Source organism: Amphibalanus amphitrite, unplaced genomic scaffold, assembly GCF_019059575.1.
Source record: "Amphibalanus amphitrite isolate SeventyFive unplaced genomic scaffold, NRLGWU_Aamphi_draft 000123F_arrow, whole genome shotgun sequence".
Classification (NCBI taxonomy): Eukaryota; Metazoa; Arthropoda; class Thecostraca; order Balanomorpha; family Balanidae; genus Amphibalanus; species Amphibalanus amphitrite.
The window spans coordinates 321,716-338,854 of NW_024881618.1; positions in this window are offsets into that span (position 1 = coordinate 321,716).

Here is a 17,139-nt window from a genome sequence, read left to right on the forward strand (position 1 = left end):
CCCTGGACCAAGTTCGTGACCTGGGGACTCTGACCTGACCTTGACCTGAGGTCAACAATTCAAGTTAACCTCATCCGGATAAAAAGTATAGGGGAAGTTGGGGGAACGCCGAATACTTTTTTTCTGACGCCCGTAGCACGCAAGGTAGACAACATAAGCTATTCTTGTTGGCGTCATTCGAGAGGCCAGTCTTTTGCCTTTCAAACATACCAGGCGCATTTGATGAATTCGCATACCGTTAAGCGCACAAACTAAAAATATCAAAGAAGTGACTTTTTCGGCGTTGCCCCGGACTGCGGGGAAAGCCGAAAATGGGAGAAATGATCTACCGGAATGCCGAAATTGATGTTTTGCTATTTTATCTCAAATTTTATCCAGAATTCGTCAAAGCTGACACGCGTTTTAAGAGCTTGAGGACGCTTGGTGCACACTGGAAGTTATAATTGTGTGATATAATAAGAAAAGGCCAGGTAACCAGGTAAATCATTCCTTATGGTAACAGGCCGTTGTTGTGTCGGTTAAAAGTGTAATTTGTGACTCAAAATACGCGTTGCTATTCCACAGCGGTAAAGTTCACGTAGCGTGCTTTAACGCGCGTAATTGCACGTTTTCGGCATTACCCCAGCCAGCCATACTTTTATTTGCAGGCCCATAACTTTTCAACGTGCTGTATAAATTTCAAATAGGCAGCACACTTATGCAAAGACGTGCTAAAGATTACTTGACCGAATTGGCCAGACAAACGGTAGCATAATGAGTAGGAAATGCAGCTTCGAAGACGCATGTAGTACAAAGGAAACGTACCTTGAAAACGCTCTTGGCGCCCTCACAGCCGAAGTATTCCGAATGACGACTGGTATTCCGAATGACGACAAACATGCGATAATTGGTAGTCACTTAAGCTTCAGAGCATCACTGACAGGTGGCATCCATGTCGTACGGTTTTCGAAATATCTCGAAGTTCGGCTTTGCCCCAACTCCGGCATTGCCCCAACTTCCCCTATCATTCGACGCGCCTGAGCAAGGCGAACACGATGATGCCAAAATCGCGGCGCTGCGACTGTTTTTGCAAAGTTATTTATCATAAACCCAGCCCGTGCCTTGGGCTACCTACTTGACCTGACCTCAGAGGTCACCGGTTGACCTGATTGCTTAAAATCGGGTAGCAGTCGCTGCGTCTCGTAACGGCGCACACGCTCGTTTTTCCGCGACGCTCTAGCTCCATCAGGGGCGCAACGGGGAGGGGATCGTACCAACCCTCCCCCCTCGGCCGGCGCGTATGCAGGTCCGGCCGGCGCGTCATAGGTCCAGCGAGGGTTAGGTGATCAACGAGGAAGGAAGCGTGAAACTTCAATTTTTACAGTGATAAAAACTGACATGACCGCATTGGGTGGAGACGCACATAAACCACAAGATAATCAGTCAAATGTGTTCGAACAACAAAATACAATGTAGCGGCAGCCGGCAACTCATTTCCTAAACGTCCACGAAAACACATGCAATGTTTCGCTTAGCTGACGACAGCCATTACGCAGCCACTGTTTCCATGCTGATGAACATGAAGAATGAGATTTCTCGTAAGTATGCCACTGCCTCATACCACTACGTACGGTATGTGTCACTTCCTGATCTTCGTTTTGCATTCGCAGCCGAATCCGGAACACATCCGCACTGAGATAGTTAGTACGTCCGCTTCCTGAGCTTCATCTGACTCAACGGCTATGGGCCGCGCGGAGACCACGGGGTGCTGGGCAGCACGAGCGCGCAGCACGTGCGGCCGAGCTCGGGCCGACACGGGCGTACGCACTGCCGTCGCGCGACGCACCGTCACCGCCGCGTGACGACACTCGAGATCACGTGACGCACGGTGTGACATTTTTATGCCGGCTCGTCACGGGTGGCCAGTATTCGCCGCGAAGGTGTTGCCCGGGGCTCTTCCGTTTCGCGCGGGCCACCTATCTCGGGAGGCGGTCAAGTGTGCAGTGACGGGAACGTTGTTTTGGGTGGAGATCGGCAAATTGACGGCGCTCACCTCTGCCAAACGACAGCCGCGAGGATATTTGATAGAATAACAACCTCACGAAAGGTAAGTCGTTGGATTTTATCCCATGCACTGTTGATACAGATGGTGAGAACATAGAATGTTGGAAATTAGTAGGACGTCCTAGATGTGTAGCTAAGCAGGAGTCCAACATCCATCAAAATGTCATGTAACCTAGAGGCCACCAGCGCTGATTCGCTTCCCTGGACCAGAATTGAAGGAGGTTTACTTCGTTTGAGACTCAAAGACCCAAAATATCGGCATTTACCTAATCGACAACTTGATTGCTCTTAAGGGATTTCCTCCCGGATTTTCGGCATGCTTTAGAAGAAACAAAACAAAAATAGGTAAGTGTAAAATTGTGTAATTTTAACAAACAAAAAAGATCCCACAAAAATGCTTGCATTAGTAGGTAGGGGAAGATGGGGGAACACCGACCCCCTTAACTTTTTAGGGTCTAGTCACGTAATTTTTGGCCAAATGATTAATCTTTCAGTTTCATTTGATTGTCGCATCAATTTTACATACCTACATATCAACCAATTGTTTTCTTGTAGTGTCGTTCATAAATAATTGCTTTATTCAGCATTTAGTAAATGTCTACATTTTTCGGGGTAACACCGACCATTGGGTAACACCACCCGAGCTCAGCAGGCAACGAAATTTGCATATTGCTGGACTATTAGGTTGTTCTTCTTCCCGTAGATTTCGAAGCGTTTTAGTATATTTATAAAATGCAGTGGAAACGATTTTATTATATCTCTGGTACAATGTAGTAGGTACTCATTTATATAACTAGATGACTTAAAGTCCCAAAATTTCATGCCGTTCTCGAAATTTTCCATTATCCTCTAAAAAGAAAACGTAGCAACAACGTTCTTTCTTTATTTGCAAATGCGCCACTCCTGGGTTAGGTGTCACAATGTGCTATTAAATACCAAATTTCCCAAGTGGGCGGTGTTACCCAAGCGTCTGCATTTTTCTAAAAAATCCTTCAATATGGCAGCAAGACAAAATTTTTACCCGAGCAGGAGCACGTAATGCTTGGATGAGTCCTAATTATGGTTAAAAAAATGCTACTTCAGGACTAATATCTGTCAAATAAGATAAGTTTTATTCTGCTTGTTACATTGACCTATAATAAGTATAGACAGACTACTCTGGCTTAATCAGCGCCTGAAGGCCGTTCCCGCTGAGCGACACTAGCGCCACCGTACGTGTAAGGGCACGAACTAATGACACAATGCTTTGTCTATGGGAAAAACGCGAAAGTTTATCGACTTCTTTCTCGTAAATAACACGACGGAACGGAACGAGACTGCGTCTACAATGTAGGAGCGTCCAAGCTTAATCACTTGAACATAGCACAAAGTCATAGGGTGAGGGACACGGCACGCGCCACGTGCCAACTAAGTGGTGACAAATTTGTTCGATCAACAATAACTTTACAACGACGGGGTTGATTGAGCTGAAACTCAGCATGTCGGTGGACATGCAAATGATAATGCATTTCCACGTGTCACGGTTTGGGTGCTGCTGCACGTGCGCACGCGCAGGGTACGCTTCCAGATCTCGAGAACGGCTGGGCCGATTGCGCTCAAATTTGGTACGTCGTTAGGGACTGTTTGACAGGGTGCCGTGCGTATGTCAGTTTGGGTCCAGCTTGCACGTGCGCACGTGCGGGGGTCGCTTCCACATCTCGAGAGTGGCTGGGCAGATTGTGCTCAAATTTGGTACACCGTTAGGGACCGTTTGGCAGGGTGCCGTGCACAAGTCAGTTTGGGTCCAGCTTGCACGTGCGCACGTGCGAGGGGTCGCTTCCACATCTCGAGAGTGGCTGGGCAGATTGTGCTCAAATTTGGTACACCGGTAGCGACCGTTTAGTAGGGTGCCGTGCTCAAGTGCATTTGGGTCCAGTTTGCACGTGCACACGAGCGGGGTCACTTTCACATCTCGAATGAGCAGCTTTGCCATTGCGCTCAGAATCATCATTTCTTGATCCGTTAAAGGAGCATTCGGCTTCACTATCACGTAGTTTTCCAGTTCTCATGCGCGTTTCTCTTCATGATTGCTAATTCGATTAATACAGTTTGTTAGTTGATTCAACATTATGTATTGTGTATTTAAGATGAAGCTCAGCAGTAACATTCATGACATCATCAAAGCATAGTAAAAGCATATGAAGACGTGAAAATAATGTTCATGGTAGTAGAGACTGTGGGATGAGTGGCGATATACTCATACCAATCTGAGTGCACATAATGATACATGATTTCATTCACCCATGAGCCTCTTTAACCCTCGCCCGTAAACGGTGTTTTGCCACCTTCGCCCATGCAGGGGGGGTTGGTGCGGCATATTTACGTCTGGACAACGAGTTGCGGGGAAAAGTGCTGATTTTGCCGCAGTTTTAGGAGCCGGTTATTAGGCTGGATTTTTGGGTTACTTTTTCGTTCTGATTCCTGTATTTCATGATGTTTGGCTTTTGAATATTTTAGTTCTTTCAGAGAAATATTATTTGCCTTACAGATTTTGTGAAAATGTTTCAGTTTTTATGAGCCGACCGCTAGAGTCCTTAAACAATACATCAGCACTACAATTATTGTAAACAAACAAATGGAGCACCACTTGCCTCCGTTCTGCTCCGTTCCAAGGCCTTTTTGAGTTTATCTGGTGGTTTTCGAACTATTGTATGTCGTTTTGTTGGAAGTTTTGAATCCCTTGTGACTGAATTATATCATATTAAAGAAGCATGTTGATTGAAAACAATCCCAAATTGAAGTATACAGGAGGCTAAAAAGAGTCCTGAGTCCTGAGTAATATCAGGTTGAAGTTAGGAAATGTTGGTTGATAAACGCAAGTTGATCTGGCTCACTTAAATCAGCAAGAAAAAAGTAAACATAATTATAAGAGCTTATTGGCCGAAAACAAGCTATAATAGGTATTGCAGGAGATCAATACTGAAGAGCACGCGCATTATCAAGCCAGAAATGTTGGCTGATGAACGCGTATTGATGTATTGGTATGAATATTGAAATATAACTTACAGCAGCAAGATCAATGAGTGCTAACTATCAAGTGAAAAAATCTAGAATGAATGAACCCGGGCAGCATTACTTTGCTATGCAGATGGTAATGTGCATTACTCAGTGTCTGGCAAATGAAACATGCGATCATTCTATTGCTACTAGAGAAGAAAGCTTGGATTACTATATCAGCTTAATGTTTAATTTGATGTTCATCATTACTTTGCATTTCTTGAAAAAGGATTCAAGTAAAATTGTCAATGTGGCAATCCATGCAACGATGTGATCATATCGTGTGTTCATAGTCATCCGTGAATCGTGATGCCCTGATGGTGATTATTGGTCTAATATACACAAGCAAAGCTGTCAGCATTTCTGTCTGTGGATGGCCAGAAGGGACTCAGAACTTAGAGGTATTACAATTAGTTTTCTTCACAGGGCTCAGGCTGGGATAAATAGTACTGAGGGTAATCTTCCAGAAAGGAACTTTATTTTGACTTGGTTTGAGATGTAGGCACAAGTAGGTAGGTGCTCAGTACCTATAGTTAAGTAGTTATGTAGGTTTAGTTGGGTTAGCTATGATTAGGTCATGTGTGTTTTTTTTTTAATTTGCCAAGTGTCCATAAAAAACGTGACCTGATCAATTCATCCCTGACTAACCTGACCTAACCTCAACCATCACACTTATTTGCAACTTACCCAAGACCTGCATAGCATTAGCACCCAGTTATATGTACTTGTTACTCACCCTAACTCAATCTTACCTGCTAACCTTCACCTTGACAACAGTTAGCTCACCTTGCCAAACCACGTCCAGGGTAACAGCCAAATGAGGAACTGGCTCATTGGGTGGCTGGTGTGAGTCTGTGCCGATTTTAAGTGTTTCTTCTCTGAAGCTGCTCTGCACTGCCTGTATGCCATGTTAGATGCTCAGAAAAATGTGGGTATACTAAGCTAGTTTAGTGCTTTGTTCATGCTCGAAACATCAATAAGTACAAATCCTGCGGGGTACAGCTATGAGCTAGGTGAGTATGTTATTTGGATATGCTGTTTGACTGTAGTAGATATACAAACAATCACAGGGTCACAGTTATATTCAATCTCCACATAAACATACAACAAAACGCCCATAGCCTCACTCCGAGCACACAACAAATAACTTAAGCCTTTGCAGGCACAAAAATGCTTTGATTTACAGGATGGGTATACAATATATCCTCTGTCCTTGGGGATCTTGCTGCAAAGTTTAAGTTGAAGTAAGATGACTGAACTTCAGGTATGATTAACTTTTTCTTCTTGGCCACTGCTTATGTACGAGAAAGACTAAATGCTTGGTTGATCAACGCCTTGAAAATTTAATGATCCATCTTCGATTCGATGAAGGCACAAAGAAAATAGTTCCCACTTCTCTCCTCTTGGAATACACAAAGCAAAATATTTAATAACTTCTTCTAAGTGGAGGGACATGGACAAGAGCAATTGTCTAAGCTCAAGCTTCCCTTCAAGTTAACCTCTGGCAGTTGGCACTGATCACACGGACACCTCTGATCCAAGATAAAATTGAAATGTGTAAATCTGTCTAGTCAATCATGGAAGGAACGGATGAACTTGAGGTCAATATGATATTTTGCGATATACATCAACGTTACTTCGGAACTTTTTTGCAGGTTTGCTTCATATTTTGTAACAAACGCGCAAAAACTGCAATAAAACATCACTATATGCTTCTGGACAAAATACAATGATAGTAAAAACTTAGCCCTGATGGTATTCATTCTCGGCCAAAATCTAATTACAAAATATTTTGTAGTAAGAACTAAATTTCGGCTAAAAACAGTGCACGTTTTAAAAAAGAATCATTCCAATGACGGTCCATTATTGCGGTCCTGAAATCGCCACTATTTCCGGCCTCTACAACGCAACTCGTTGTCCAGACGTAAATATGCGTTGGTGCGACCCCCCCCCCCTGGCGTTTGAAAACGGAGCGTCGTAGAGCTTAGCGGAAAAGACCAACGGATTGCTCTCAACGAGATCTCGCGATTGGTGGTATATTTTTTGGTCCTAGGTCAACATTTGACCTACTTATGACCGGTCAAAGGTCAAATTTTCGGAAAAATCTAACTTTTTCAGATTTCCGCGCCGATTGCGGCAAAACGGTAAGAGATATCGACTTGAAACCTTCACTATCGTGATCCTTGATCAATTCTCTATCGTTTGGTGTGTATTTCGATGTCATAACTCTAAAAATGATGCGTTGGGAGCATCGGAAGTCTGTAAGGTCATTTGTGCATTGGGTCACGTCAGGCGTGTGACGTCACTGACCTGACCCTGACCCAAAATGAACTACAAGAAACAACCGACGATGCCTGAAATGGATAGCAAATTCGAATTCAGGGCATCAAAATACCCCGAAAAGGCATACAAGTGCAAGAAGTCATTACAGGTCAACCGAGGTCACTGACCTGACCTTGACCTTTAGTAACCTTGAAAAGATCAACGGACATTGTGCCAATGTCAAATCAGCCAGTTATGATTCTAAAACAATCCATCAGTGTGTCAGGTCAGTCGGCATTTATACCAATGTGAAGCAATCTCCAATTTAGCGTAAATCTGGCCGGAGGTTGTTCCCTTTATGACGTCATAACTCCGTGACCTGACATGACCTTGACAAAAAAATAATACCAAAAGCTGCGCAAAGGATGCCCCATAGGGTACTGAAAATTTGAGCAGGCTATCTGAAACGGTTCGGCGTGTAGCTAAGAAAAACCTCAGGGGGGGTTGCACCAACCCCCCCCCCCCTACATGGGCGAGGGTTAACCCGCGCCCGGGTGGGCCTTTCAGCCAGCTTCGCCATAGTGATGGGAGGAGGGGGGACGTATTTGTCCACGCCATATTATCTCGCAAAGGAAGAAAGGTAGAAAGATGCGGAAAGGGCAGTAGGTAGCTCGCTATAAGAACTTTGAGAATCATCTAGACCATTTTTCGATCAGGCCATCGCTAAAGGTCACTGGTGATCACCAAAAGTTCACGAATTCTGGTTTTCGATTTTAACAACGTTCCACAAATCAGCGCACACACAAGTAAATGAGGGGCCTTCTGCTCTTGAGCACTTATGTTGAGCCACGCAAGAAATAATTAAGCCAGTCATTAGCAGGTCACACTTGGTAGGCATTTCGACTGTTGCAGTCTTGCTGAGCTTCCATTCAGTTTTCTTGACGGCTCCAGCCTCCATCATGTTTAATTGCAGTAGCAACTTACAACTGAAGTTCGTCAATCTTTTTTACTTTATATGTTGGCCATAAGTCGGGCTATGTCTGGTTCAGCTGGCAGATGAATTTCAGCACACGCCAGAAGCCTTCCAGCAACAGGAACATAGGCCTGTGCCTTCTTAGGTAGACCTTGGGTAGACCTCTTCCAAGCCGTTTCTTATGACATTTGTGAAGATTGCAAGTGTCTGTCAGTTTTTTTCTTCTCTTGACACTAGCCATTATGATAAAATTATCAGTGCCTGACTGCTCCAGCAGATAAAGAGGATAGATTTAAAGAAAATGAAATAAAATGCTTTAATTACATAAATACCAAATATCCCAGAAGACACCGCTTGAAATGCTTGCTGTAATAACGTAAGTCAATTTTATCGCCTTGAAATGATTCACTTATCACGTGCAATATGTGCTTGATATTTGTTTGTGCTCTTTATTGGTGACAAATTATCTTTTCTTGTTTAATATGCACAGGACTGTCAACACACCTTACGCAATTTGCAATGCGGCAACAATAAATGATGCCGATGACTTTGTTTATTCCGTTACCATGGAGACGATTTCGTGAGGCTTGACTTCAAACCTTAAACGTTTAAATAAATGTTTTGTAGTAAATGTTAGCGTTCTGTTACACATTTTAAAATAAATTAACGTTAAATATTTAGCAAACTTTTATTTCTACGTCCGTGTTTAAAGGTTAGGATTGCCCTTGTCCTGCGCTGTAAATTCAGAAAACAATTTGCTTCTTTGGTCGACGAGGAACGCCGCAAAGACGCGAGTAGTTCGTCTATACTTATTATAGGTCAATGGCTTGTTATGCTAGAAAAAGTATAAAACGTATTCACGATATAGAGGATCTTCATGGCTCCGAGTGGAAGATATTTCTATCTCGCACTCCTCTGAGATGCAAAGATAAGAATGTGTTATCTCTGCATCTCTCTGAGATGCAAAGATAAGGTCTCGATGGTTTATAGCCAAAAATCAAGAGTTCAACTGATGAGGTCAATAACCGAACGGCATTTTTAATGGCTGTTTATATATGAAACTTATGAAATAAAAACAAACTACTCTAAAAAAAAATACATAGATGAATACATTTAAATATAATATTTAATTAATTAAGAATAAACCTCAACATAGAAAGATATAGGATTCCTCATGGCTCACTCGTGGAAGATCGGATAGGGGAAGTTGGGGGAACGCCGAATACTTTTTTTCTGACGCCCGTAGCACGCAAGGTAGACAACATAAGCTATTCTTGTTGGCGTCATTCAAGAGGCCAGTCTTTTGCCTTTCAAACATACCAGGCGCATTTGATGAATTCGCATACCGTTAAGCGCACAAACTAGAAATATCAAAGAAGTGACTTTTTCGGCGTTGCCCCGGACTGCGGGAAAGCCGAAAATGGGAGAAATGATCTACGGGGAATGCCGAAATTGATGTTTTGCCATTTTATCTCAAACTTTATCCAGAATTCATCAAAGCTGACATGGGTTTTAAGAGCTTGAGGACGCTTGGTGCACACTGGAAGTTATAATTGTGTGATATAATAAGTAAAGGTCAGGTAAATCATTCCTTAGAGGTAACAGGCCGTTGTGTCGGTTGAAAGTGTAATTTGTGTGGCTAAAAATACGCGTTGCTATTCTACAGCAGTAAAGTCCACGTAGAGTGCTTTAACGTGCGTAATTGCACGTTTTCGGCATTACCCCAGCCAGCCATACTTTTATTTGCAGGCCCATAACTTTTCAACGTGCTGTATAAATTTCAAATAGGCAGCACACTTATGCAAAGACATGCTGAAGATTACTTGACCGAATTGGCCAGACAAACGGTAGCATAATGAGTAAGAAATGCAGCTTCAAAGGTGCATGTAGTGCAAGGGAAACGTACCTTGAAAACGCTCTTGGCGCCCTCACAGCCGAAGTATTCCGAATGACGACTCGTAACAAACATGCGATAATTGTAGTCACTTAAGCTTCAGAACATCACTGACATGTGGCATTCATGTCGTACGGTTTTCGAAATATCTTGAATTTCGGCTTTGCCCCAACTCCGGCATTGCCCCAACTTCCCCTATCTTTTCCTCGCGTGTTACAGAAAAACCTCGCTCCTTCGTCGTTCGGTTTTTCAGTAACCCGCTTGGAAAAGATATCCTTATCTTCCACTCGGAGCCATGAAGAATCTTTCTTCTTCTTTCTAGTTGAGGTTTATTTGCCATAGGGTCTACAGTGCAGGGATATTTCTATCTCGCACTCCTCTGAAATGCAAAGATAAGAATTTGTTATCTCTGCATCCCTCTGAGATGCAAAGATAAGGTCTCGAGGGTTCATAGCGAAAAAATCAAGAGTTCAAATGATGATGGGTCAATAACCGAACGACATTGTTTATGGATGAAACTTATCAAATAAGAACAAACTACCCTGAATCTCGTTTTACATATATGAATGCATTTAAATATAATATTTTATTAATTAAGAAAAAACCTCAACATAGAAAGATATAGGATTCCTCATGGCTCACTCGTGGAAGATCGGATATCTTTTCCTCGCGTGTTACAGAAAAACCTCGCTCCTTCGTCACTCGGTTTTTCAGTAACCCGCTTGGAAAAGATATCCTTATCTTCCACTCGGAGCCATGAAGAATCCTCTATGTATATCCCTACACTGTAGACCCAATGGCAAATAAACCTCAACTAGAAAGATACGTAAGATTAGGAATTTCTCGCAAATCACCTAAACCAATGCGGTGCACTGCCCATACCTGCATTTCTGTTGTCGTCACGATGCCAAAAGACAGTCATCTGTCGTCCTAGACCTTTTTATATTTCTGATATCGGGGTGGGCGGTGTTCCCCAAAGGGCGGTGTTCCCTCATCTTCCCCTTATTTCATTTTCTTTTACGGCTCGTATAGCGACACCTCCGAACACTTCATTCAAAGCTTGAGATCGACGAGTTCCCACTTCCCTTCAGCCTCTACATGTGATTGTGCAAGCAGTGCATTTGGCCTGCTTGTTGTTGAATCGTCAGTTCAACTAGCGCCTGTTAGCGATATCGACAACATTACAAATCTCCAGTTATTGTACCGGTAATTCTGCGAAGTAAAAACTAACTACAGGTCGGGCCAGCCCCGATAGAACTCTCCAGGTTCCCCGGGCGAGGGTTCAAGACCGTCGCAAGGCTGCCCGGTGCATACGATCTGCTACGAAGACTCGGTCGCTCTTCAGTAGCTGACAGATCCCCGTCGTATCATTATGGACCGGAGAGCCCGCTCCCTCCCTCTGCGGGCCGGCTGAATGCCGGGGGCGGAGGGCGGAGCGCGGCGCGCGCCGGGGCGGGGCTCCGTTACGCTCCTGCTGCCGTCACGTGACGCTTGTTTACTCCCAGCGTTACGCTCGGCTACGAACGTCTTCTCTCGCCCGCCGCCGCTCCCCTATCTTCAGATATGCAGATCAGACGCATATTCACCGGCGTCATCAAATAAAAACGGGCCGGCGGGCGGCGGTGCGGCGTGTGGCACGAAAGTATTGTCCATCCCTCGCCACTAAACGCTCCCCCATTAGGCCGTCATTGCGGCTCCCCGAGACGGCAGAAGTCGCACGTCTCGGCGACGCCGCCACACTCCAGCGGGGAAACACACAGCCGCCAATCTGCATGAGGGCCGTAGCCGGCCACTTATACACGCGCCCGACAATGGCCGGACGATAATTGGTGCGGGGCACGAGTGGCCGGTGTCCGGGCGAGAGTCGCCGTCCAGACACCGGGGGACGGAGAGACTGGACAGTCCTCAGTCGCTGACTCCCTGAGGTGTGAAACAGGCACTGCTTCTCTGCGAGTAGCTGATTGTAGTCCTCACGGACTTGAAGGCCGGGTTTCAACGTAGCAAACGAGCAGAAGGTAAGGCTGATTCGGGAGAATTATGGACCGGTGAAATGTGTCGCATTTATGAGTAGGTACGGCCATTCCCGGAAAATATATTTTCACATCATTTCCAGGACGGTTTACTTTCTTGGCCTAACCGGTGTCAGTAACTTTAACTTATTTGAAAACAAACGAGACAAAAATATGCTATAACAAGGCAACGCATCAGTCTCATAGTGGCAAGCTTATGGTGGCAGAACTGATAGCATGTGTGACAACAAGCAGACGTGAATAAGGTGTTCTGAAATAATTAGTCTCAGACCATCAATAAGGGAATGTGTTATCTCCGCATTGTAACGAGCGCGTAAATCATTATCTCGACGACTGCTGGCGTACGGGGCGGTATGTCGTACGTCAAACATCGTCGCTTCTGGCACCTGTCTCCCGGCAGCGCCCGCCCCTGACAAATGGTTTCGTCACAAATCTGTCAAATACAGTCAGCTCTTGGTGTTCGGGTGGCCTGATCCGTATATGTGCATTAAGCTCTGCCATATCTTAATTTTTTCACTGCCATATTTAAAAACACTTTGGAGTGAGCCCCAAGTTTGTGCCATTGGTTTCCTCCGATTTATCCAGTCTGCTCTGCCGTGTGACCTAGAGCCGCTGTAGAGCGCTGACGGACGAGTGCCAGTGCCACCGCCGGATTACAGTGTGCACAAACATCGCTGCCCTGCCGCCGGCGACACATAAACCAGCGCACAAATCACCGCGCCGCAGGCAGATCGGGGCTAAACGGCGGCACACGCTGAACCGCAAACGGGTGCTGCGCGCACGCACAACCTTGCCAAAACATCGCCGTGGATGATTACGTGTCACCCCCGCGGGTGATGATATCGTACACCTTTTGGCAGCTGAGGCCGCAAGCGGGTGTCATCACGCTCATGATTCGCTCAAAACTCCCATGACTCGTGCCAGCGGGCAGGGCATTGTTATCCGGTGCCAGATTCCTCACCCGTCGGTAACCACAGCACCACAGCGTGCCGCGCGCGCCAGCCGCCGCGCCGCATCCGCGCAGCCCACTTCAAAAGGTGTACACATCGTTAGGACAAATGATCGGCGTCGCATGAGTGACGCAGCCTGCGCAGGCTCAGCGCGAGGTCAGGAAAAAATGTGACGTGAAATAGCTGCGGCTGCGGGCGGAGCCGACGGCGACAGTACACGTGCCCCAGCGGAGGTGTCGCCGCGATCGACGGCCGCCGCGCGACCCTTCAAAGGGCGCTGAGCAGCGCTGGCAGCTGCACCAACAGGCGCCAGGCTACTCGAGCCGGGCGGCCGGCGCGGGCACGTGTCAGTGGGGATGAGTCGCGGTCGGGCCGCCGCGGTCGGCAGGTATGCCCGGACCTGACTCAGGTCTCAGCGGGAGGTGCCAGTCGCACCCCGGTCGCCCTCGGGCGCAGTCCTAAACCCGTTCTCTCCGTGTGCCGCAGGTGGATATGTGGAGGACGGGGACGCTCGTCTGGCTCGCGGCTGCCGTGCTGGTCACGGTGACGGCCACGCCGGTACCGGCGGCACGGCAGGCGCCCCAGCCGGACCCCTCACCGGTGTTCTGCAGCCGGACTCAGGTTCAGGAGACGGCTGTACGACAGCGACTGCTCGACTCTGGACAGCTGATGGTCAGCACTCATGTGCTCACCTCGCTGCGAGTGGGCGAGACGGTGTGTATCAGCGCCGCACTGCCCGAGCCCGAGCAGCTGCCGCCCGCCGACAGGGCAGAGACCAGGCTGCTCAACATGATACACAGCGAGGACAGCGACGACGAAAAGACGCTGGTTCAGGCTGGGGAGGAGCTGTCTGGGGTGGAATCGGCCGAACCCGACCCAGAGAACGACGAACGAACAACGAACCCCGTCAGCTCAGATAATGTGATGGAGGACTTGACGGTCAGAAGCCCCGTGGACGTGGGACAGCCGACGGACCGACCGGCGGGTGATGGGACGCCTTCCCATCCAGCTGCTACCAGCTGGACCGAGCGGCGGCTGGCGCGGGAGGCGCGCGCGGCCGCCGTCGCTCCGGGCCGCCTGCGGAAGGCGCCGCCGCCCCGCCGGCCGGACGGCCAGCGGCGACTGCAGATCCAGCTGACACTCGAGTCCGTGCAGCACCGGCACGCCGTCACGGCCAGCTACCAGTTCAGCGACCCGCAGCTGGGCGTCACGTGCAGCTGCGCCTGCGCCTCGCTGCACACGTGTGCCGCCTGTGGGCCACTGTGCGTCTCCAAGGCGAGCCGCTCGCCGGCGCCCGACTGCCAGGGCTCGTTCCTGGGCTCGGCGCGCACCTGCTGCCAGCTGCGGGTGACGCCGGGCGCCTCGTTCCAGGCGGTGCGACTGCGTGGTGGTGTCACGCTGATGCGGCTGCGAGTGGCGGTCACGGAGGAGGGCGGCGGCCGGCCGGCCACCACCGAGAGCCACACGGTGGAGGCGCAGCTGGGCGAGGACCTCCGCCTCGACCTGAACGCCACCCAGGTGCGTCTGAGCAGCGTGGCGCGCGCCGGAGGAGCTCCCGACCTCGGCCGCGGATGGTACGTGCTGCACGACGGCCAGCTCTACCAGCCGCAGAGCATCAACCAGCTCAACGAGTACAGCCTGCACAAGCTCGGCTGGCTGAAGCGGCGCGGCGAGGAGCACCTGATGCCCAGCGACGACCGGCTGGCGGCGGCCGTGCACGTCACCACTGAGAGCTGCACGGAGCAGATCTTCCAGGTGGGTGACAAACGATTCTCCAGCAGTGTGATCTGGCAATGACATCAGTCGGAAGTCGGTGCGTTGCGTACGTATCCTTCCGGTGGTGACATTCTGTGAATTGCGGATGTTGGCTGTGGCTTATCTCGTGAGTTCCATTATGTTTCTCGTAACACTAGAGTGCTACGAGATAAGTTACTAGCAGGACATGTCTTGCAAATAGTGTGTAAGTCACACCAGGATAATTACGCAACCTGTCGTATCCTTGCTACAGCACTGCATTGTTTCCCGTCCAAAGCACGCGCAGTCCCATAAATGCAATACCTTCCTACATTTACTGCCCAGCCGTGCCCGCTCTCTGAACCTGCCATCCGTGTGTGTGCTCAGGTGCAGGGCGACCTGCTGCTGGACAGCACGCTGCCCCAGCTGGGTCACCCGCTGGCCGGTCTGACGGTGGTCGAGCAGACGCCGTCGCGGCTGCTGCTCAGCCCCGAGCGGCCCGGCCGGCCGCTGCTGCTCGGCCTGGACCTGCGGCACCTGCAGCGACTGCGCTACCTGGTGCACCGCGCCCGGCTGGCCGACTTCGACGGCGAGCTGCGCGTGGACGCGCGCGGCGCCGTGCTCGCCGAGCTGCGCCTCTTCAACGGCTCGGGCGTGCAGCACGGCTCGGTGCAGGTCAGCTACGGCGCGGCCGGGCCGCCGCCGGCGCTCTACCGGTTCAGCCTGGTGGCCGAGCGCCGGCTGCGGCTCCGGCTGCCAGTGACGCTGGCCGCCGACCAGAAGGACGCAGAGATGTGTCTGAGGCCCGAGGGCAGCGCGGAGGCCGCCCTGTGCAGGCAGCTGCCCATCAGTCGCCAGCCGCTGGAGACTCTCCACAGGGACACCGGACCCGACTCACAGCTCACCGTCGACGGACAGACCAACCCGATCAACAACATGGAGCGATTCCTCAGGTGAGGCTAAACGCCACGGTGGAGTCAGACCAACCCAATCAACATGGATCGATTCCTCAGGTGAAGGGGCAGACAATACGGGACCAACCCGACCAATAACGTGGAGCGATTCCTCGGGTGAGCCTTGATACGACGGGACCAATCCGACTGACGGCATAAGGAGATCCATTAGGCGAGCTGGTGACGACGAAATGAGACTCACAATTGGATAAGAATGTCTCAACTTTCATCAGCCAGCAAATTATCAACAAGCATATCCGCTTGTATAACAGCGTAATAACTAACATCATGTGGACTGATCGTAATGAGCTAGCAAAGACGTAACGGGCGCACAATTAACGGGCAATCATCTGCACGAGCCACGCCTGTTCACATTTTACGACTTACAAACACCATCAGGCCACTTCAGATAGCCCCTCTGCCACGAGATGAGGTCATGGCCCCAGGATTTTTACCGGCATTTGATGCCCCGTGGTGTATTATTGATGAGATGGGCAATAAATGAGGACCGTTTGAATGGTGTTTCTGTACTTTATGTCCCTGCAAATCGCATCGCAAAATCCATCACAGTCTTCGCTGAATGCCAATGTCGGCAGTAAACCGACGCCTGCTGATACTTCAGAGGTTTGGCTGGACATGTAGTGGTCGTTTCTCAGAGCGCAGGCCCTTTGCGCTCACTGAAACCGGCCTGCACCGCTGCTGCTACCGCTCAGACGTTCATTCGTATGCAGTTCGACCAGCCGACGATGCTAGCATAGTTCCAAGCACCCCTCTCCATACCACAACAGGCCAGTCTTGGTTCATGAGTTATTGCGCTGCCGACTCACTGCTCAGCATCACATCCCCGAACTTTCAGTCCGAGTCACACCACCACTGCAGCACTCCATCACTCCACTAGTTATCAACCAGCCAGTCTCATCTGACCGTGTCGTCCCTCCGCAGGGCTCTAAATCCAGCCACCTGGCTGCAATCGGGCGGGTCGTGGACAACGGCGTTCGGCGTCGTGGTCGACCTCGTCATGGTCATCGTGGCCATCACCATCGTCTGCAAGTGCATCAGCTGCTGCCGCGCCGCCTGCTGCTGCCGTCGACAGAGCAGTCAGAAGGTGTAGGCTGCGGATCCCGGTACATACCACCAGAAGCGGCGGAACACCTTCAATTAAGGGGGGGGGGCCACTGCCGACTTTTGGTCCCATTCTTTCCATGCAACGTCCATAGGGCTAATGTTAAAATGCCAAAATCAAAGGGGCACGGTGCCCCCGTGC